General features: G+C 41.2%; 1 pseudogene; it reads right to left on the reverse strand.

Moving 5' to 3' along the window:
- Positions 1–736, reverse strand: part of LOC109227800 — a 2,048-nt pseudogene extending 1,312 nt beyond the window's left edge.

Below are 11,090 nucleotides of genomic sequence, written 5' to 3' on the forward strand. Positions count from 1 at the left end.
TCGAATAGCTGAAACTACTATAACTCCTATTTTTCTGCTTTAAGAGAAGCCTTCTAGCTCGTTTTAAAGCGTTGAAGAGAGAGATAGGACATTCTAAAGATAGTTGTTGAGGAAGCATCTGATTTCTAACTACGAGTCCGTTTTCAAGCTAACTGAATGCCTATCTGCTGCTAGTTCTGTTCCACTATCTGCTCTTACTGCTCTCGTTGCCGGTGTGACAGTCTGAGTAGACGGTGCTCTCTTTCCTGTTGTTTTTGGGGTTCATAACCGGTGCTATTGAATCTGCAGTTAAGGGAATATCACCAGTTCTTGGAATAAGAGCTCTGGGACTTCATGGCTTTGAGGGAGGTTTAGCCTAGCCCTAAGCCTTTTCGGAATAGAATGCTTCTTTGACAGAGCTTCAAGCAAGAAGGAGGAAGGCCCTCTTTTCGCCAATGGATCACTTAGTCGGAATAAGCGGGCTTAGGTTGATGCGGAATAAGCCATTTTTCCCCTGTTTCCATGGAAAGGTGTCGAAGGAATAGGCACATTTAGAGCTGTGGGACTTGAAGGAATAGAATGCCCCGTTAGAATGGGCAGGGACAGTCGATCATTGGCTTAATTTCCTGGGGGACTCTAGTATCAAAAATTCCCGGTATTTCGTCGTGAAAGTGTCACATTTAGATTGTTCTTATTAAAGGAAAGAGCCGAATAGACAAAGGGTTTACATGACCGCTCGCTTTGGACAAGATGCCATAGTATAAGAAGAAGGCCTTTGTTTGCAAAGATGACTTTCCCGCTTTCCTTTGTGAGGGAGGTTTGTGCACATGAATTAATAGTCAAAGTATAAGGAAGATGGCATAGAGCATAGAATGAGATTGATGCTTCGAATGCCCAGTTTTCAGGGGTTGTGATAGAAGGAGCTGTGGCACTTTCGGAAGGGGGAATCAGACTAGGCTGTCACTGTTCTAGAAGAGGAAGCGTAGCTGGCACGTTGAACCATGTCTGTCAACGGTGAAAGATAGCCCTAAAGTGAGGGCCCCGGAGATAGTATTTCTCAACTGTCGATCGACGTGACAATCATGCCTGCTTGACAAAGCCTTTTTCATTCAGTCTCCCAATAAACGAAAAAGGATTTCTGGTGACACGAAAGCTGTGCTCGACGCTCTCTTTCCTATTCCACTGCGCTAAGTGGTCTTTCCCTTTCTTGCTGGATGACTACTATGGAAAAAGATGACGACTACTCCCAGTCTCTGGTCAATCCATGCTGATGCTAGAAGAGCTATTCCCGCCGCCCACCCGAAAGAGACGAGGAAGACTAACCGCCATCCTGCTCGAACCTTTGCTGCCTGAGTTATATAGCTGACTGCGAGAAGGAAGGTTCAAGCTATGGCTGCCCCATGGGATGCTCATTTGAAACCTTTGTCCGGTCAATGCGAGAAAGAGAGAAGTGATGTAAACATAAGAATGGAAGGTTTGCTTGTCAGCTGTCGGGCCAATGAGGCTCTTCTAGCTTTACCTACACGGCAAGGGAAAGATCAAAGGCGAGGTGGGAAATGCCCCGCACGAACTATCTGATCAAGTTTTCTTTTTCCTATCACAGGCAGCTGGCAAAGCCGTGTTTGATCGTCGCGTACATGCTCCGTTACAGCCTCGTTCATGCGCCAATCAATTGACAGTGAAGCAGAGAAGGAAGAGTTTTGATCACCGTGTGGGTAGTCTCTATTAGGGTTTCCGTTTCATGTGCACTAAAAAGGAAGGAAGACTGGTGCGACTATAGTAATGCCAAGCATACGAGCAAAGGACTCTACCTACCCCATACTGACGAATGAAAGAAGCTCATCGCGGATGATAGGACAAGCGATAGCGGTTCCATTCTTGCTCTTCCTATTCCATACCATAAACAGACACCTTTGATTCATCGACATTGGCGCTAGAGGCTCTACCCCCACCCACCAGCCCTTTATGGAGTTAGCGGACCAAGAGAAAAAATTCCCCGATATAATAAAGAAAGTAAGAAGGGTTCCAAACCATTGAAACAGAAAGCACTAAAGACTGTTACGACGTGGCAGAAATGATCACCGTCAAGCACAAGATTCAAAGCTGGAATCTTCCTACTCTTGTTAGTTGGGACAGAGCATCCTATCTTGTTGATTCTCCTTTCCCACCGCCTCGAGCTCTCGCTTTCAGGGTGGATACGCAAGAAATTCACTATGAAAATTGACATGACACAATCCCTGAAGAGTATGATGTGCCCGGCCTTGCTTCTCTTGATCCCCACCCACCTCCCGTAGAGGCGGGTCAATATCAATATCTATACCAGAGATTGCTTTTAGCTTTATCTTTTCAGAGACAGGAGAATTCCTTCTGTACTTACAAGAATGCTACTTAGGGAGAAGAATCTCTTGACTCAGGAGCACCTGAATCTATTCTTTCTGTGTCCCACATCCGCCTATGTTAAAGCATCCGCCCATTCCTCAGTGAAAGGAAATGCTACTCAGGGATCAAAAAAGAAAGCTGGTGCCTCGTCAGAAAGACTTGGTTCGTAGAGTAGAGGCCTTTCCCCAAGATATTGGTTTTAAGCTCCTCTCCTTACAGTCAAGTGGCTTTCACTCCTTGACTAACATTTTCTATTCCCCTTCGACCGGTCGTAAAAGGAAAGGAGAATAACTGAGATAGTATGCTATGCGCAGACTGACTTGCTGCTTGCTTTCTTTGAGGAATTTTTGAGTGAAGGGCGATGCCAGTCAATTGAGACTCTTTTAACTACTTAATACATAGCAGACTTTCATCAATCATAACTCAATTCCCGTCTTCTCTAGTGGGAATTCTGATCCCGAATAACTAAATAGCGTTAGTGAGGATGCCCATACCCAGTCCCAGTAGCTTCTCTTTCAGCTTCTTAACCGCGTGGGGCCTTTGGAGAAGCAAGTAATCCATTTCTATCTCTTTCCTCAGGTATTAAGGTTCCTGCCCTTCTTGTGTCACGAGCTTTTTCCATTCTCTTTCTTTTTTTAAGGATTGGAATGGAATCTTTCGGTAATGGTCTAACTAGCTCCACCCCTTTGATGGGGGAATGTACTTCATGTCCTAGCTTTCCTTTCTTTCGGGGCCATTTCCTTTGCCCTTTCTTCTTAGTCTGAGGCATCTCCCTCTCGTCCTATTGTGGTAAGTTAACCGTAAAGTCTTTGAAGTAAGGGTTTTGCAATCATTCCAATCCCTCTAGTCTTGGCAGTTTCATTAAGCCATTCTGCTATCATTCTAGTTGTTAGTGAAGTGACTGCCTGATGTTCGATCGTGTAACTGGCACCGCAGCCAATGAATGTCCTCAACTCGGAGAAAGGGAATAAGAATGATTATCAGCATGTAAAAAAACCTTGGATCATTGGAAACCATTACTTTAGGATCCGTCGTTGGACTCAGGGGTTTATCTCATCTGAAGCTACCATGTATTCGGTGGCACTTGAATTGGAAGTTGGTAACTAAGTGAGAAAATGGCTCTAATGAAACTAACTGTATTTCAGCTCGCGCATACAAAGAATCATTCTATCCTTTCGTCCCTCGCTGCCTTAAGGCACGCCTTTACTCCCAAGACCGGATTCATTCACAACAACTTCTCCTTCCCTTGCTTCCCAATTCTTCTCGAATATCATATATTTTTACTATACTGTAAAAGCCTAAAGTAGGGCTCCTATAGCTCTTACCATCAAATAGACTCTCTCCGCTGTACTGAATAGTCTTTCTATCTCCCCCTTCCCAGGGGTTTTAGAAGGAGTTGCTATTGTTGTTTCTTTCCAGCCCGTTCCATTTACCGGGGGCCCAGTTGCTGTCCTAAGGGGGGCATCATCAATTCTTGATGCTTGAAAGCAGCTGTTCCAGACAGTTTTCTTTGAAAGCTGGGTTAGAGGGCGAAAGCCTGGTTTCCAAGTTAGTCTTCAAGCCAGAAAGTCTGCATTTCCTCTTAGTGTGAGAAAGCCAGGTCGAGATCTAGTTCTATTTATCAATCAAAGAGTTAGAAAGCTAGCTTTAAGTAGGCCAGTCTAAGTTTGACTTTGTCGCTGGGATTCCGGGGACCGGCTTCGCGAGACCATTTCGGCCTATTCATGGCTAAGCTCTATTGGGCGGACAATTACCTTTCTTTAACTAGGTGAAAGAGCAAATCAATCATTTCATTTCTTATTATAAGAAATTTGAGAAAGCGAATGAGATTGATCGAAAACATAGTCTGAATTGGATGTGTGAAGCATGCCGCCAGCTTTTCATCCTGAGCCTGGATCAAACTCTTCATGCAAGGAATAGAATACGCTCTTTTCTTTGAAGGACGTTAATCAATAGTTTAGCGAGCCTCACTTCTTTTCATTGGGGTTTTTATTATTTCATTAGACTGTATGAGTATTCTTAAACGAGTGGAACGATCTAAAGAATAGCGTGCGGGAGATAGCTATGAATTTATCTTAATTGACTTTTCCTTTCAAGCTTCAGTGTGAGAGTGAACGTCGAATGTAAGAGAAACTCAAATGTTATAACTCCAGTACGTTAGGAACCATTAGAAAAAGAAAGACTATCCTAGAATAAATTCTATAACTTGGATAAAGTATTCCCCTTGGGTCCCGTTCTCAATGAGACTCGTATATAGGGAATTAAGATAGGGAATACTTTCCTCTGTAAAAAGGATCTGCTGAGCAATAGGTTCTATGGGAGGCAGCTCAAAGTCCAAACCTGGAGTAGTTTCTTTATAAACCCGTACAAGCATTTCTACTTTGGATACGATTCTTTCTTTTAGCGTATCTATAGTCAATTGATTGAACTTATTCCCCTAAAAGCCACAAGAAGGGCGATAGACAAGGTTAACCCTAGAGATGTGATGTATTCTGAAATTAGCAAGTCCATTGGTTTGATTCATTTTCTTTTCTTTTTCCGCTCCCCCGGGAAAAGACTTGTCGGAAATCGCCGGTGGTTGGTCTGGAAAGACATGGGACTTTTTGGGCATAAAAGTGCTTCTCTTACGATATTTCGAGTTGGATGAAAAGAGTAAAGTTACAATATCATTTATGTTGTTCGAAACTATCTTACTTTGAAAGGGGGAGTCGGTGCCAACAATCGAAAAGCTATTGGGTAAGTCGTGTGGCGCATCAAATCTTTCAAGAGAAAGAAAGTGCCCTTCAGAAAGGAAGAAGAAGCGTAGAAATCAAACTCCTCGGGTGTGTCTGCGCTCAGTCTCTGTTTGACGGCCCATTACCTAAATCTCAATCTGGCTTCAAAGGGTAGCTTTCTTTCTGGTCTGACGGCCTCTTCTTCGTCTAATCATTATAGTTGCAACAAGAAAGGGGCTTTGGAAAGATAGTTCGCCAGGTCTGTCTATTTGTATACATTGGCAAGAAAAGCCTAGGTACCCATTCGCCGGAGTGAGGTTTGAAGATGCTCGAGTGAAGCGAGAGGAAGGAACAAAGTAACTCGACCGTAAGGGAGAGCATCTTCCTCACTCGAATATTTATCATTGTTTTTTGCTTGATTATACGGCTGTTGATTGAGTCTTTCTGTTGCAGGAGCGATATAAAGGGGTTTCCGTCTAAGTCGTCGAGTCCTCTCTTGGAAGTGGGAAGTGAGGGGGCAGTGCTAGCTGTCAATCTAGTCCATTCCGTCCTGCGTTGGAAAAACCTCTACTCTACCCCTATGTTCGTATGCCCCTATGTCCGTGCAAGCAGTGGCCCCTTTGCATTCACGCCCCAAACCGAGGGACATGACCGGCGCCCGACCGGGTTGCCCCAGTCAAGCGGACCTGGGTGCCTTTCTAACCCACGTGTTACCCCATGTTTTCCTTACTCAATATGCCAAGAATTAGGCATATAAATAATTAAGAACACCTTTTGCGAAAGCATATATACGTACATAATAGTTAATGAAATTACCAATTCATTGCCCAACATATGAAACATGGATTTACATAAGTTCGTAACCCACACCTACTGTCTACGGAGCCTCTAAAGGTACAACAGGATAATACAGTATTTGCCGGTAACAAGGCTCCGGCTATACCTTACACAAAAATCAAAATAAAACTCCGGAAACAAAGCGGCCTGAGCCACGCAGGGCCCCGAGAGGAAAGGGCCTCACCAAAACAGCTGATGGAGGACGAAGGGGAGCTACGATCGGTGGACTGGAGTACCTGCTATGGATCCACCTACAATCATAACACGAATGTAGCGCCCCCGGCAAAAGGGACGTCAGTACACTTGAATTGTACTGGTATGTATGAACAAACTTTGCTCCAAGTAAACTCAAACCATAAACAAGAAAGTAACAGTAATAGAAACAACAATCAAATCCACAAGGAAGGAACAATCAAGCCAAACAAGTTTACAATCTCTCCTGTTTCCCCTTCCACATTTCCACATCAATAATTTCACAATTTGTTCATATTTTCATTTCCATAGTGATTTCGATCACTTTCCACCCTTATTACCTCGGCCACCCTTATTACCTCGGCCACCCTTATCACCACAACCCACACCTTATTACTTCGTGTTGCGGCGCGCAACCCGATCCCACCGAGCAATCACAATTCACAAACAATACCACAACAAGAACAATTTACATAAACAAGGATATACACAACAAATCTCAAGGTCAAAAACATCAAATCCCAATACAACAGCGACAAATCCCAAGGAATAGCAGCACGATACACAAGGGATTTCTTTAACCACCAATGCCATTTCCTTCTTATTCAATAGCCCAATGCACAATTTAGATCACAACGCTAGTTTCCCACAACCAGCCACATATAAAGTTACCACATTTGTTTTAATTGCATCGATTACAATTCCTTTTCATTACTGGTTTCCACAGCTTTTACCACATAACACATTCACAATCATAACTTGGTTTATTGCCAACTACTTCCATTATCTTATCGGAAGACTTAACCAACAACATTCAAGGCACATAAATCTCATGAATTCACAATTACTTTGCATAGGTAAACACGTATTACTAGCAAGAGTTTAACTTCACAAATAACCCACGTAGATAACACATACCAAATATTGAACACCAAGCAAGGTGATTTTACAAAGATCAAAGTTAGCCATACATACCTGGAGCCGAATTCCCTTTTAACTCCTATTTTCAATTCACCAAATAGTCTAGCAACGTCAATCTAGTACACAAGTTAACACATCTGACTTAGAAATTGGAGTTCACCATTGCTACTCAAACTTATTTGGGTTATCAACCCCTTTCTTGTACAATCCTTTACTCCTACCCAATCCCTCTTACTAAATTTTAGGTTTTAAAAAAAAGCATGCATGTATGATTTCAACCATTATTTTCAAGAACCAATGCATGAGACTCCCCCCCTAGTTTAAACCTGAAACTTAATGAAAAGGGTTAGGGATTTTACCTGCAAGAATGGGGATGAAGACACACACTTTGAAATTTCCCGGCCCGGATAGTTTTGGAGAATCAAATTGATGGAGATGACTTTCTCTCTCAAGAACCCTCTCTTCCTCTCTCTTATTTTGTTCAGAAACTTGTTAAAAATGAGGGGGTTGGGGTGTTTTATTAAAAAGGGGTCGGGTATAAGTTTTTAGAAAAATTGGGGCCGAGTCAAGTCTGCGGTCGCATTCTGCGATTGCAGACACGAAATGCGGTCCGCATAATGGACCGCAAAAAGTGTCCCCAAAACCTGATCCCACTGTTCGAGTATGCGGCGGAAATGCGGTCCGCATATCAATTATGCGGTCGCATAATGGACCGCATTTTTGTCCTCAATTTTGACTGACACACTGCCTTATTCTGCGGTGGATATGCGGTCCGCATATTGGTTATGCGGTCGCATAATGGACCGTATCTTGACCTCAATTTTAACCAAACCACTGTTTCACTATGCGGTAGGAATGCGGTCCGCATACTAGATCTGCGACCGCATTCTGGGCCGCAGAATGGCATTTTTCTGGAAAAATTGATTCTTTTGATTTTTAAAAGCTTAGATCAATACCAAGGTTCCGAACCGCGGCGAGCTTATTCTACACATTCCTAACACATATTCGGAGTCGACACCACAAGTTACTAGGTTTTGAGCCAAAAATTTTACGGGGCCTTACGTCCTCCCCCACTTAGAATCATTCGACCCCGAATGAGGACCTATTTCAAACTTTTCATTATTACAAAGATCAGTTGGTTTTGAATACATGTTACGCAGATTCTTATACTTTTCACTATTCCCCATATTTTTAGAATAATTTTGCCAGAGTTTCCTTTGTAATTTAGACATCTCTACCTGTCAGAGGGCCCCCGAAACACAATTCCAAACATTATTACATAATTACAACCATCCCTACGACTGTCATACAATTCCCTACCTCAACAATTGCACACATTTTGATCACTTGTTATGTTTTGCTTACGAGTCAGTTATTTCAATGAGTTTCACATAATTTAACTACTTCAACATCCTACATGCATACAAGTAATTCATTACCAACTTATACAACCATTAATTGTTTACCCATCACAAGAGTTCTCTATAAAACTTTCATTTTACCAAAGAGATGTTCACATGACTTAAAACAATCGCAACACCTATAAGTCTTGCACNCCTAGAGATGTGATGTATTCTGAAATTAGCAAGTCCATTGCTTTGATTCATTTTCTTTTCTTTTTCCGCTCCCCCGGGAAAAGACTTGTCGGAAATCGCCGGTGGTTGGTCCGGAAAGACATGGGACTTTTTGGGCGTAAAAGTGCTTCTCTTACGATATTTCGAGTTGGATGAAAAGAGTAAAGTTACAATATCATATATGTTGTTCGAAACTATCTTACTTTGAAAGGGGAAGTCGGCGCCAACAATCGAAAAGCTATTGGGTAAGTCGTGTGGCGCATCAAATCTTTCAAGAGAAAGAAAGTGCCCTTCAGAAAGGAAAAAGAAGCGTAGAAATCAAACTCCTCGGGTGCGTCTGCGCTCAGTCTCTGTCTGACGGCCCATTACCTAAATCTCAATCTAGCTTCAAAGGGTAGCTTTCTTTCTGGTCTGACGGCCTCTTCTTCGTCTAATCATTATACTTGCAGCAAGAAAGGGGCTTTGGAAAGATAGTTCGCCAGGTCTTTATATTTGTATACATTGGCAAGAGAAGCCTAGGTACCCATTCGCCAGAGTGAGGTTTGAAGATGCTCGAGCGAAGCGAGAGGAAGGAACAAAGTAACTCGACCGTAAGGGAGAGCATCTTCCTCCCTGTAGGTCGAGCCTCCTTTTCAGTCGCCCTCTCACGGCCCTATTCACTCAGATCGGAGATCAAGATTGAATGCAAAAGCCTAGTTCCAACGAAAGTAGAGCTGCAGCCCCTGAGGTCCCTCATGCTAAAGCAGCAGAGTAGACAGACAGACGTGTCCCTTCTCACGCATACGCTATGCCCCTTTTTGTGCTCACGAATAAACTTCCGGGCACCGGTAACCAAACTTTCTTTAGTATACAACTATAATATAGGGCCCAGCGTGCCAAGTAGCTCCTCTATCTAAGGCTAAGGTAAGCAGAGATCTTCTGATACCCCCCGTTCAACCAATGGAGATATATATATATATATATATATATATATAGCGATATTATCGATGTCGTCGATAAACATTTTATATCGGTTCCAACCTTCTTATTTTCATATAGACATAACATAGAGATCTCTTCATTCATATATTCAGGTACCTGAATCTCTCCTGAGATTTTATGAAGTGTTATGTCATGTGATCTTCTAGAACACTTGCCTCCTTTATTATGATCATTTTGATCATTTGCTCATCTTCGTTGTCAAGAAGTTTATTTAAAATCGATTTGTCTATACGCTTTAAGCGTACCATAGACTTTGTCCTTCTAGGACTTATTCTAATATGAGCATTTGTAGTGAGAATATAATTACTTTTTTTGGGTCAGCAAATGCGTCTGGCATGCTTTGCAATATATTGCAGATGAATTATCTTTTTATGAACTTCAAGTTCATATTATCTTATCCGAGGATCGAGATGTATAAATAATAATTCATTCCATGTAACCTTTTCTCAACTGTTTATCCTGTCTCCCCACCATGTTAGAAAAATTAACTTGCTTCCTCAACTTTGGAAGTCCATCTTTGTGCGTTATGGTGCTAATCAAAATACACATTGCACATTATTAATAATACGATAGAATTATTTGGTTCCCGACCCTGAAGCACTTGTGATAGGAGAATGTAATATTCTTTCGTATATAACGTACATCAAACTGATATAGATAACTTTGTTCTCATAAGCAATAGTTTTACTATTAAGTGGAGACACTCAATAAATCATCTTGCTAAACCAGTTGTGATGTAAACCAACTTATCAAGATAAAATATCTTGAATAAAAAATCTGAAAATTATGCTCTAAGTTAAATTATTGAGCAAGTTACCTCGCAAATACAGGTTGCGGGTTAATAAATCGCACATGTAACCATCTCATAGATGCATCTTATGTGGTATACATGGCAAGTGAATGAGTCCATATTCACCTTTGATATTTCAAGTATTCAGGGGATTCACTCCCAATTTTAATTGATCTATTAATTAATGAGAACAAGCAACATAAGAGAATTCATAAAGAACTTTCTAGTGTTTTTAATATTTACCATGTGAATTCTCTTTTATTTTTGCACATCATACTTAAATTAATTTGGCTAAACCAATTATGCCAACTGGATAAATTATCAATATTGTTAAACTTTAGGTTTACACCATGACGTGTGCAATTATCAATAAACTCTAAGTTTATTATGATATGAGTTTTTATATCAATAAACTTTTACTTTATTGTGGCATTCTTTTATCTGTGTAGTACAAATTGGAGAATAAAGAGGGTAGTATCTCACATACATATTACCCCGCTACAAGTTGTAGTAATAGAAGATATTAAATTTTTCCTTTATTATAGTCTCAATATAACCAATCGCTTTCGCGAATATTTTAGAAACTCAATAAGTTTTCTTGAAACTTACTACAATATAATGCCTCATTGATAATTAATTGTATTCCTCCAAAATAGTAATAATTGACTCTTTTAGAGCTCTCTATTAATTTAATACTACCACATATTCATCAACATTCATATG

The sequence above is a fragment of the Nicotiana attenuata genome, chromosome 6, assembly GCF_001879085.1.
Source record: "Nicotiana attenuata strain UT chromosome 6, NIATTr2, whole genome shotgun sequence".
Classification (NCBI taxonomy): domain Eukaryota; kingdom Viridiplantae; phylum Streptophyta; class Magnoliopsida; order Solanales; family Solanaceae; genus Nicotiana; species Nicotiana attenuata.